This window comes from Monodelphis domestica, chromosome 2 (assembly GCF_027887165.1).
Source record: "Monodelphis domestica isolate mMonDom1 chromosome 2, mMonDom1.pri, whole genome shotgun sequence".
Taxonomy (NCBI): domain Eukaryota; kingdom Metazoa; phylum Chordata; class Mammalia; order Didelphimorphia; family Didelphidae; genus Monodelphis; species Monodelphis domestica.
Window position 1 is genome coordinate 445,909,457 of NC_077228.1, and position 11,114 is coordinate 445,920,570.

General features: G+C 34.7%; 1 protein-coding gene across 1 annotated transcript in view; it reads left to right on the forward strand.

The window, feature by feature from the left end:
- PACRG (parkin coregulated) overlaps positions 1-11,114 on the forward strand; it is a 632,164-nt gene that overhangs the window by 420,200 nt on the left and 200,850 nt on the right. The window lies entirely within an intron of this gene.

Genomic DNA, 11,114 nt, shown 5'->3' on the forward strand with positions numbered 1-11,114 from the left:
TGACACTTAATGACTCGATTTGAGGTTTCCTTGGCAAAGATATAGGAATGGTTTTCCATTTCCTTCTCTAACTCATTTTATAATTATGGAAAATGAGGCAAACAGGGTTAAGCAACTTGCCCAGGATCATATAGCTAATAAATGTCTGAGGCCAGATTTGAAATCAGGAAAAGGAGTCTTCTTGATTCCAGACCCAACATTCTATCCACTGCACCACCTAGCTGCTCTCTAGAATAAAATATAAATTCATCAGCTGTGCATTTAAAACCCACCTATGTAATTCAGAAAATAAAGTAGCTTTAAAAAAAACTAACTGGATCCCTTTCCAGACTTCTCTGTTGATGTTCTGAATTCCACATAAACTTCCACCAGTGGCTCCCTGAATCTCAGAATTTATGTCCTCTGCCCATGCTTCTTCTTTTTGATAAAGATACTTTATTTTACCAATTAAATGTACTAATAGTTTTCCACATAAGTTTTCTGAAATGATATGATCCAAATTGTCCTATTTCCTCTTTTCTTTCCCCCTTTCCCACAGCTGATAGGTAATTCGCTTTGCCTGTGCTTCTGCTGTTTGTTGCTCTGTGCCTGGAATTCACTCCCTATCCTCTCTATTAAACTGCAAATCCCTTAAAGTGAAAGAACTATGCCTTTTTGGTTTGTTGTTGGGTTTTTTTTCCCCTAACACTCATTAGAGTCCCTTGTATCTAATAGTTTGTTGAGGGAAAAAATTGGAAATATAGAAATACACACATATTATATTTTTATGATTCTTTTCATGTGAACATATTTATTGTTCTGTTCACATGAACTTAATCATATTTCATACTCTTATAAAAATGACACATTTTCCCTGTTTAATCTTCTGTTTCTCCCAATTCTTTTTCATTCATTTTTTCTTTTTGTAAATTATATTTTGAATCTTTTTTACATTTATAGACTTTTATACATTTGTACATTGTATACTTTTATATACAATTCTGCTATTTGAGATCAATTTTCCCCATGGTTATAGTTCTTAATTTTTCTCCCTTTAATAAAACTACATGTTTCTTTGTCATATCTTCTGGTGACCAGGAATTTTCATCTACAATTGGTTACGTTTGTCTTTCCAACACAAGGCATACCAAGTTTTATGTTCTGCCCTGATTTGTTTGTCATGGCAGGATAATCAGTTGCTAAAGGCAAACAAGGTACTTTGATTTCCTAAAACTGGTCACTTACACTGAAACAATGAAATATTTTTCCCTTCCTCAATAAGTTTATTATCAGAATTTTAAATTGTTCAGATTAATGATATAGAAACTAATATTCCAAAGTCGTGCAACTTCCATCTGTCTCAAAGTTATCTACATATAGATGTTTATCAAGCTTAGAAATCTGCCATATGTGCAACATATTGTATGAAGGGAAGGAAAAGAAATTCTTTAAATTCTCTCTAGAAAGCACTACCTTCTACCTTAGGCTTTTGTTCAAACATGTTATTGCCTAGCCTTCCTAGCTTAAATAGGTCAAATAACTATGTACAGATAGGTCTATTTACATCACCATCTCACAATATTAATTCTGAGTAGTTTCTGTTTATGTAGTATATTCAACCTCATGCTGTAACATTCTGTCTGGTAACATCTCTTAAATCCAATCTGTTCTAACCCTCTGCTTTGGAAGTTAACTTATTCTTAAAATGCATCTTTGTTAATGATGTACTTGGAATTGTTTGTATAATGACTTTCTTCCAAGGATCTCTAATTGCTTTGCAGATATCATCTTCTTATTCATTTTCTAATTCTTATTTGTGAAAGAAAAAAATCTTGTGCAACCTTAGAGAGAGTAAAACTGAGGCATGTAGAAATAAATAATAATAGCTAACATCAGACTTCTAGAAAGTTGAATCCTTTGATTCTCAAAAGTTATTCTCAATTATTAAAGTAGGACTTGAGAATCAAAGGTAGAAAAGGGAAATAACTTTTAATTTTATCACATTTATGTACACATATGTGTGTTCATATGCTTGCATGAATGTATGTAGATAGATTTTTATAAGTATACATATTTAACAGCAAAACTCAAAGGATGATGGGAAGTGAAGGGTTAATGACCAGCCTCTAGAGCCAAAGCTGGCCCAAGTGGAAATTTCCTTGAGAAATTAGTCCATGACAAATATGTCAAGCAAAAAGTAATTAAAGAGTAAAAGAAAACAACAGAAATATTAATCCATGGAAATGGGCAAAAATAAATAACAAACATGGAATTTATTAGAATGATAGATCTATATTTCCTCCTTGAAATCGGGAATTGTTTAATTTTTTGTCTTTGTACCCTTAGTATCTAGAACAGTGATTGACACAAAGTGGTAACTAAATCAATACTTATTTATTGATCAATTGAATAGGATCCCAAGAATAGACCAAAGCAGTCAGAAAGGACATGAGGAAAACCAAAACTGAGAAATCAGGTTTCAGCATGTAAACCTTGAATCAAATGCAGATTAACTTTCATGGGTCAAAGGCAGGGGGGGGGGGTGGTATCCATCTGAAATCTCTTTTATTGAGGTTTTAGGGCATAGTAGTAAACTCTTCCAGTAAATATTCTAATTACAGACTCCCAAACTTCTTATCTCCCAAATCATAGTATCTCTTTGAGAGTTCAAGTCTCATATTGCTAAGTGCCTAAATACATCTATATATTTTTCTGCCATCTAAGCATCAGCACATATAAAACTAAATTCATCATTTTCCCCAGAAAACTTCTTCCTCCTTCCAAATTCCTTATTTCTAGAGGTCACAATAATCTTTGCCTCCTTGTCTTCACTGACTCCCCCATACAACCTACCCTTTACACAGCTGCCAAATAGTTTTCCCAAGACATAGGTCTGCCCATCATTTTCCTCCGTTAAGAATCTTTAGCATATGCCTATTGTCTATGAAGGTTTCCTCTTCTATGGAGCATACCTTCATTACCTCAGCTAAAGTGTTTTCTCTTTCATAAAATTCCTTAGATCATTTCATGTGAATTTCTCCTTTGTAATTATCACATTAATTTTATTTATACCATATCTTCCCAATTAATTGAAATTTTACTGAAGGTAGGAATTCCATTGTTTTGGTTTATTTTAATTTTGTTTTATATTTGTACTCTCAACGCTTAATTCAATGTTTTGCACATAGTAAGCATTTCATAGAAGTTGAATGTAATCGAATTGAGCTTAATCACATGGGAAACTAGAGATGTTCTCCTTATGTGCATATGTGCATATCTTATATGAAGAAAATATTCAACAAAACAATGTTTGTGAAAGAGGCCAAGAAAAATTTATAAAAGTTAAATGTCAACTGCTACAAGATAATTTTTTTCCTTTTTTTTTTGACCATGTTAAATGCAACTTTCAAGATTATTCTGGTTTCAAGAGAATTGTAAGTATAGTAAACTCTTGTTTAACCATGAAGTTTGAGAGAAGAACAGTGCAGGTAACCTAAATTTCTTCATGGATTCTGCAGAAAAAATTCCTTGAGAATGGCTGAACAAATTTTGGTATCTGATGGTGATGGAATACTATTGTGCTTAAAGGAATGATGAACTGGAGGATTTCTATATGAACTGGAAAGACCTCCAGGAATTGATGCAGAGCAAAAGGAGCAGAACCAGGAGAGCTTTGTGCACAGAGACTGATACACTGTGGCCCAATCCAATATAATGGACTTTTCTACTAGCAGCAATGCAATAATCCAGGACAATTCTGAGGGACTTATGAGAAAGAATGCTATCCACATCCAGAGAAAGAACTGTGGGAGCAGAAGAGAAGAAAAACATATGATTGATCACATGGTTTGATGGAGATATGATTGGGGTTTTGGAGTTAAAAGATCACTCTACTGGAAATATGAATAACCAGGAAATTGGTTTTGAACAATGATATATGTATAAACCAATGGAACTGCTTATCCGCCCTGGAAGGTGGGAGGGAAGAGGGGTGGGAAAGAACATGAATCATGTAACCATGGAAAATATTCTAAATAAATAAACATTCAAAAAAATTCCCTGACCTTGTAGGTTGAGCCAGCTGACCACTAATTTTCCTCCTCTCTCTCTCTCTCTCTCTCTCTCTCTCTCTCTCTCTCTATATATATATATATATATATATATATATATATATATATATATATATATAAAGAGAGTCTGTATGCATGTATATATGTATTACCATTATTTTTATTTGGCTTTAGAAGGGGTTTTTATATTTTCATTAAGTATAGTTGTGTCTGACATCATAGGAATTCACCATTTTTCAAGTAAAATAATAAAACCATACTGTAAAGATCTGGCTTTGACTTTTCCATTATGCCATCCTGATCCCTACTTCATACTGGAAATTGACTATATCACCTTTTGATGAATGGCTGAAAAGCATTTATTAAGAACTTATATCGTGCCAGGCTCTGTGCTAAGCCCTGGGGATATGACGATGAAAGTGGCACAATCTCTACCTTCAAGGACTTTGTATTTTAAAGGAAGAGAAAATACATATGACAGGAGTACTGGCCAGGGAAGAGCCTGTCTGAGAATTCACAGAGATGATGAGTTTATTCTTTTATTCATGATCCTTCTTACAGGACAGATGCATTATAGTCATTTTGAAAAGAAGAATCTTAAAGCTCCAAGAAGGTAAATGACTTATCCAATGTTATAAAGATTTTAAGTGGGAGATCTTGGACTCTAAACCAAAGTTTTGTGATTCTTAACTCTTTCTTTTATTCCATATGGCTTCTACCCCCTTTCTTTCCATTCCTACCACCATCAACCCAAGTCAGGTTCCTACGAATAGAAAAGGCAACAATTATTTATTAAAAGCCTTCAATGTGCCAGGAATTCTGCTGGGTATACAAAGAAATGCAAAAAAAACCAGTTCATTCTCTTGGATTTCAAAATCTAATAGAGAAGGCATTATGTACACAGTATGTACAAAGAATACATACTATTTATATGTACTATGTACATGCTGTGTACAGACAAGATAAAGACAGAATAATGTGTAGACTAAAAGAAGATAGATGACACTAACATTAATAGAAATAAAGAAAGGCTTCTTATAGAAAATTAAACTTTAACTGAGACTCAAAGAAAGCCAGGAAATGGAAATGATGAGGAAAGAGAGTTATAGGCAAGAGACACAGTCAATAAAAAGCCTGTAGTCGGGTTATAGAGTGACTTATGCAAGGAGACCAGAGTCCCTGAAAACTAGGGTACATGGAGTGGAATAAGGCACATGAAAACTTGAAAAATAGGAAGAACCTATGTTATGAAGGGCTTTAAAAGACAAATAGATAACTTTATATTTGATCTCAGATATAATAGAGAATCACTGGAGTTTATTCAAGAGGGAAATCCATGGCCATACCTAAACTTTAGGAAGATCAATTTGACAGCTGAATGGAGGATAGAATAGAGTGGAGAGGGAATCACATCAGGGATATCCACAATAAGTCCTGCACCAGGGTTGTGGGAGGAAATGAAAGAAGAAGAAAGCAGTGTATACGACAAAAATAATGAGGATAAAATTGACAGGCCTTGGCAACTAATTGGATATGAGGTGTGAGAGAGAATGAAAAGTTGAAGATGACACCTAGGTTGTAACTAACCCTGGTGACTGAGAGAACAGTGGTACCTTTGGCACTATTAATGAAAGTAAGAAAATGGAAGGGGTTTGAGGAAAAAGATAATAAGTTCAGTTTTGAATATCTTAGTCTTCTTATGTCTAGTCACTTTCATCTCAAATCCAACCCTCACGATACTTACTCTTATTAGTATTCCTTAAACAGTAACTTATTCATTGAATCATTGAACTTCAGAGCTGTAGATGACCTCAGAAAATATCTAGTCCAGCCTCTAACTGAACAGCCTAAACCACATTCCAAATTAGTAAATCAGTCTCTAATTAAAATCTACAGTAATTAGTAAACCATTGCCTGTAGTTGGTGTGCTAGGTTAACTCCCATTTGCCTCTACCCACCCTACTATTGACTCATTAAAAATGATAGGTCTTCTAATATTAAGGTTCTTTCTCATCTCTGGGAAGTTATTACAAAATTTTCCATAATTGTCTTTTTTTTTAGTTCTGTGTCCCAAGTCAGAGCCAATCCTCTGGAAAAACACTTTAGGGCTAAATATATCTCCCTTTCCTTTCCCCTCCTTTTTTCTTCTTCCCACTTTCCCTTCCTTCTCTCTCATTGTATAGAAAATGTAGAAATCATATATAAATATCAAAATAATAAATGTACATATTGTATGCATATGTCATGTGTACTTATACATCTATGTGCATGTGCTGTGTATATATATATATATATATATATATATATGTGTGTGTGTGTGTGTGTGTGTGTGTGTATATATTAAGGAATGCTTCTCCTCAATTGCCTCCATTCAGCTGCATTCTCAGTAAGCATTAACTAGACTTTTAAATTCTTGTGGCTAACACTCTTTATAAAGATGAATTAGATGTTTTTGAAGTAAAGAACAGTAAGCAGACTTTCCCTATGCTCAAATGGAAAGATTTCAGGCTCCCATAAGTGATCCCAAGAGGTGAAAAGAGATATAGAATTACTGCCTTGGGGTATTTAGACCCAGGAAAGTTTCTGCATCACAGAATCTGTTTTGACATTTCTCTTATCTGTTCATCCCACAAAGCCTTGCTGCTAGAGTGACCTCTCGCTCCCAGTAGTAACATTCTCTCTCCACACTTTTGCTCTCCTGGTTCCATGAGACTTGTCATGGACTTCCCTTCCCCAGCTCCATGTATTTCATTAGAGACAATTCCTTCTCAACTCTAGCTTCTGCTGGGACTAACTCTAGAGTAGTTCCACTGACTTTTAAAGGTCATGAAAGGATGTGGCAAATCACTGTTCAGCCAGTAGTTTTACTCTTTAAAAAATTCACTCTAGAGACTTATTTGAACAACATAAAGGAATCACTTAACATGATCACATCTGACAATTTCTTGGACATCCTACAATTGTGTACAACACCCTTTTTCTGTGATTAGGTCCTGGGCTTTCAATGACCAATTAAATGAGTGGATCATAACATCATACCTACTCTTGGTCTTTTCTTTGGGGCCAAGAAAAATCAGTTTCTTCCTTAGTACTATAAAAAAAAAAATTATGTCACAGTGTTTGCACATATTAAGCACTTAAACATTTGATTTGTTAATATCCCTTCTCATTCCTGTCTTCTCCAGGATAAATCTTCATTTCTTTTTCCCAACCAGTCTTCATATGATAATATTTCTCTTCTGGGTTTTTCTCCTATGGATGTGTGCCAACCAATGGCCTTTCTAAACTATTACAGCCAGAAATGAATATAATACTCCAGATGTGATCAGACCAGGGCAGAGAATAAAACAGGACTCCCACATCCTAACTTCTAGTTATTATGACACTATTAATGTGTTTTACTAGTCATTCTACTGTTCAAAAATCTTCAGGGGTTCCCCATTACCTGCAAGATAAAACTCAAATTCCTTAGCCTTCATTAAAGACACTTCTGACTGCAATCTGTTTTTCAGTCTTTATCTCTTACTATTGTTCTATATTAACCCTCCACTCCAGTCAAACTATTTTACTGCATATTGCTCAAATGTGCCTTTGGGTTTCCTTCCTTGATGATGCCACTTGCTGATACTAATACCACTCCTTCCCACCTGATATGTCCTACATTGTCCCCTCCACTCCATACTCTATGCATCTTTCAAAGCCCAAATCTAGTGTCCTTTCCACTGTGAAGCTTTTCTCAACAATCTCAATTGGAACTAACAATTCACTCTGGACCCTATTAGTACTTACTGCCTTCATTTGATTAGAATACTTTATTGTCTACATATATTATATATATATATAAACAAACAAGTAGGGGGCTACCTACCATTAAGTCCTGGACCTTGAAAAACACTCAAGATCTAGATATGCTTTCTTTTCAGGCATTTATTAATCGTCTTCTTTGCTTACTGCATTAAGTGCTAAGGATGTGAGGAAAGGCATAAAAATAGTCCCTGCTTTCAAGAGAACCTTAAAATCTAATTGGGAATACTCTATACAAACACCTCTGTAAGTAAAACAAAACAGAGACAAGATGAAATAGAGATCATCTTCGAGATAAGTCACTAAGATTAAGAAAGGCTAGGAATACTTCTTTTAGAAGGTGAGAATTTAGCTTAGGCTTGAAGGAATTCAGGGAAGGTGGGAGGTAAAGATGAGGAGGGAAAGGATTCAGAATATCCTCATTGGTTTATGAGGTCAAAGCAATATTTCTCTCCTACCAAACCAAACAAGAAGACCTGTTATTTCAAAGCAAGATAATGACAGAAAATTTCCTCCTTCATGCAGACACATGGTCTCCTACAGATTCCCACAACAAACACTGGTGGGAGATTACATAAGGGAAACATTTCTAACTGTCCCAACTAGACTTCTCTGCCTCTGAAGCTGCCACTTGCTACTGGGCGCTTATCATCTGCACTTCTAATTTATCTGCCAAGCTGAAAGTCCTGGTCTCTTAAACTAAGCTATTTTGGCTCCCTGAACAAGCACCTTTGAGTTCTCTGGAACTGTTTTTTCATTAAACTACTTCTATCTGTTGGTTCTCCATTGCTGATTTCCCTCTGAGCTATTGCCATCTATTGGTATTCCATTGACCTACTACTATGGGAATCACAGCTACAGTGTAGCCTTGTCTCCACTGAATAGTCCTTGAAATCTAAATTCTCAGAGTGTTTTCGGTTGTTTTGAGTCACACCTCAAGTCGAATCTTTCTAGATGCCTTCAGATCAAGTCTGTCTTTTGAACATTTTTTTTCTCATAGTTGCAACTCCTTCTGGCTTGCTTGCTATTTGAGCTGGGATGAGAAAATCCCTTTAAATTCCCATCATTCCCCTGGCCACTGTAACTGAATTCCTGTGAATCTCCCTAAGTTGTCATTTAGCTACATTAAAGCAACATGAGGCTCTTGGACCTGAACTTCTTCTTTAAGCAACAAAATTACTGCTTCTCTATAAGCACATATGGATTCATATACATATACATATACTGAAGCACATACATATATAATCTTCTTCCTTAGTAATATTTTAGAGAAACTTAAAAAGTGGGTGTTCAATAAATGTTGATGTAATAGTAAGGAAATATGCCAACCATACACTGTATGCAATGGAGAAAGAAAACCTGCCCATGGATAATTGGGCTTATTCCATCTCAAGAAAAGTGATATGTCACAACTGAGTCTTAGATCATTACATAAATTTTTTAAAGGTTTTTTTTCTTAACACTACAAAGGAGACTAAATTCTTTGGTTTTGTTTTTCATTACAAAATTCATTTGAGTTTGAAATACCATAGAGCAGAACAAATGCCAACCTCTTTCTCATAAGTAAAAGAGTTATCGCCAGAACATGATGCTAATGTGTGTAGGACTAATGAGGCCATTACAGGCTAGTTAGCTTTCCTGGTGGGGCAGAAGAGGGGAGGAGGCAAGGGAACAAAACCTATGATACCTGGACCTAGCCTTGTGCCTTGTTCCCAGCTTGTTCTTATAAATGAGGACTATTGGTCACATTAGAGGGCACAGTAATTCAAACTGTATATTCTTCCTATAATGGGTTGCTAGTGTTACCTTCACATTCAGTTTTATAAAAATTAAATGTAGCTTTAAATATTCCAATAAATATATTACAACACTCTAAGCAAAAGAAACAAAGGAAAGGCTAATTTTTAATATATTTAATATACAAACTCCCCTATAAAAAGTGTAATTATTTTGTAGAACATTTCACTTTGGGGGGAGGGGGTTAAACTAATATACAGATTAGACATATTTAAAATAACTGAGGAAGCCAATAACTTTTACATTACACAGAAACTTTATGACTATCATAATTATGTTTTTCGAGAAGGGTCAAGAAACATTTGACATGGAATAACATCTCTAAACATAAAATGAATTCTATCATCTGACACTAGGTGGCACAATAGATAGAGTGCCACGTATGGAGTCCAGAAAGACTGAATTCAAATCCAGTCTCAGACACTAGCCAAGTGACCCTGAGCAAATCATTCAACTTCTCTTTGCCCCAACTTGCTCAACTGTAAAATGGGGACAATAATAGCACCTACCTCCCACCATTGTTGTGAGAATCAACTGAGATAATAATTGTAAAGGGTTTGCCAGTGTCTGGCTAATGTTAACTGCTATATAAATGTTGGCTATTATTATGTAATTCTAACATGGAAGTCATTTCATGTGATGATAAAATAGAAGGTTTTTTTTTTCCCCCAAAATCAACTGTATATGGCCAAACCATTGAATTGTTGGGGGGAAAAATGAAATCCAACACCAAATTAGAATAACATTGAGAAGACAATAAGGTATGTAGTAAAAACAGCTCAACCCCCACCTTTTTAAAAAAGATATTTACACACTAAAAAAAATGAGAAATGGATAAAGGAGTAAACATAAACATAAATTATTGACATCTATTAAACAAGTTTAATTCATGCAAACAAAAAGAAGAGGGAGAAGTCTAGAAGTTATTATAGACAACAACATTTATCTCCTTATCAAATATAGAGGTACTTAATTTTAGAGTAATACCAGTTGGGATTTAAATTAATTTGTAAAATATTTTGAAAAGGACAATGAAAGGTTTAAGCAATATTGACTTGGAAGCTTCCAGGAGTGACAAAGACTTCAAGAATTGAAAAGACTTTAAGAAGTTAGCACAAAGCTTAGTGATAAACCCAATTAAATCATATTATCCTGAAATTATTTAAGAATGAAACTGGAAGGATACAACAAAGGTGAAAAATGGAATAAATCTGTAAAAACTTTTGTTAGCTAATATTATATTCTCCAACAAGCTATATAAAGTAAAATAATAGTAAGTAGAAATGTCTAAGAAAATAAGAATAGTTCTTTGACCAGACCAAGAATACAAGAAGAGGTTTTTGAAAAACAGGTAGCATAATTTTAAATAAGTTAATGGATCAAATCTCAAGATACCTAAAAGAATGGAACATGCCTAATGCCCGGGGGGAGGGGGGGAGTGGGGGGGGTAGGGAGACATCATTT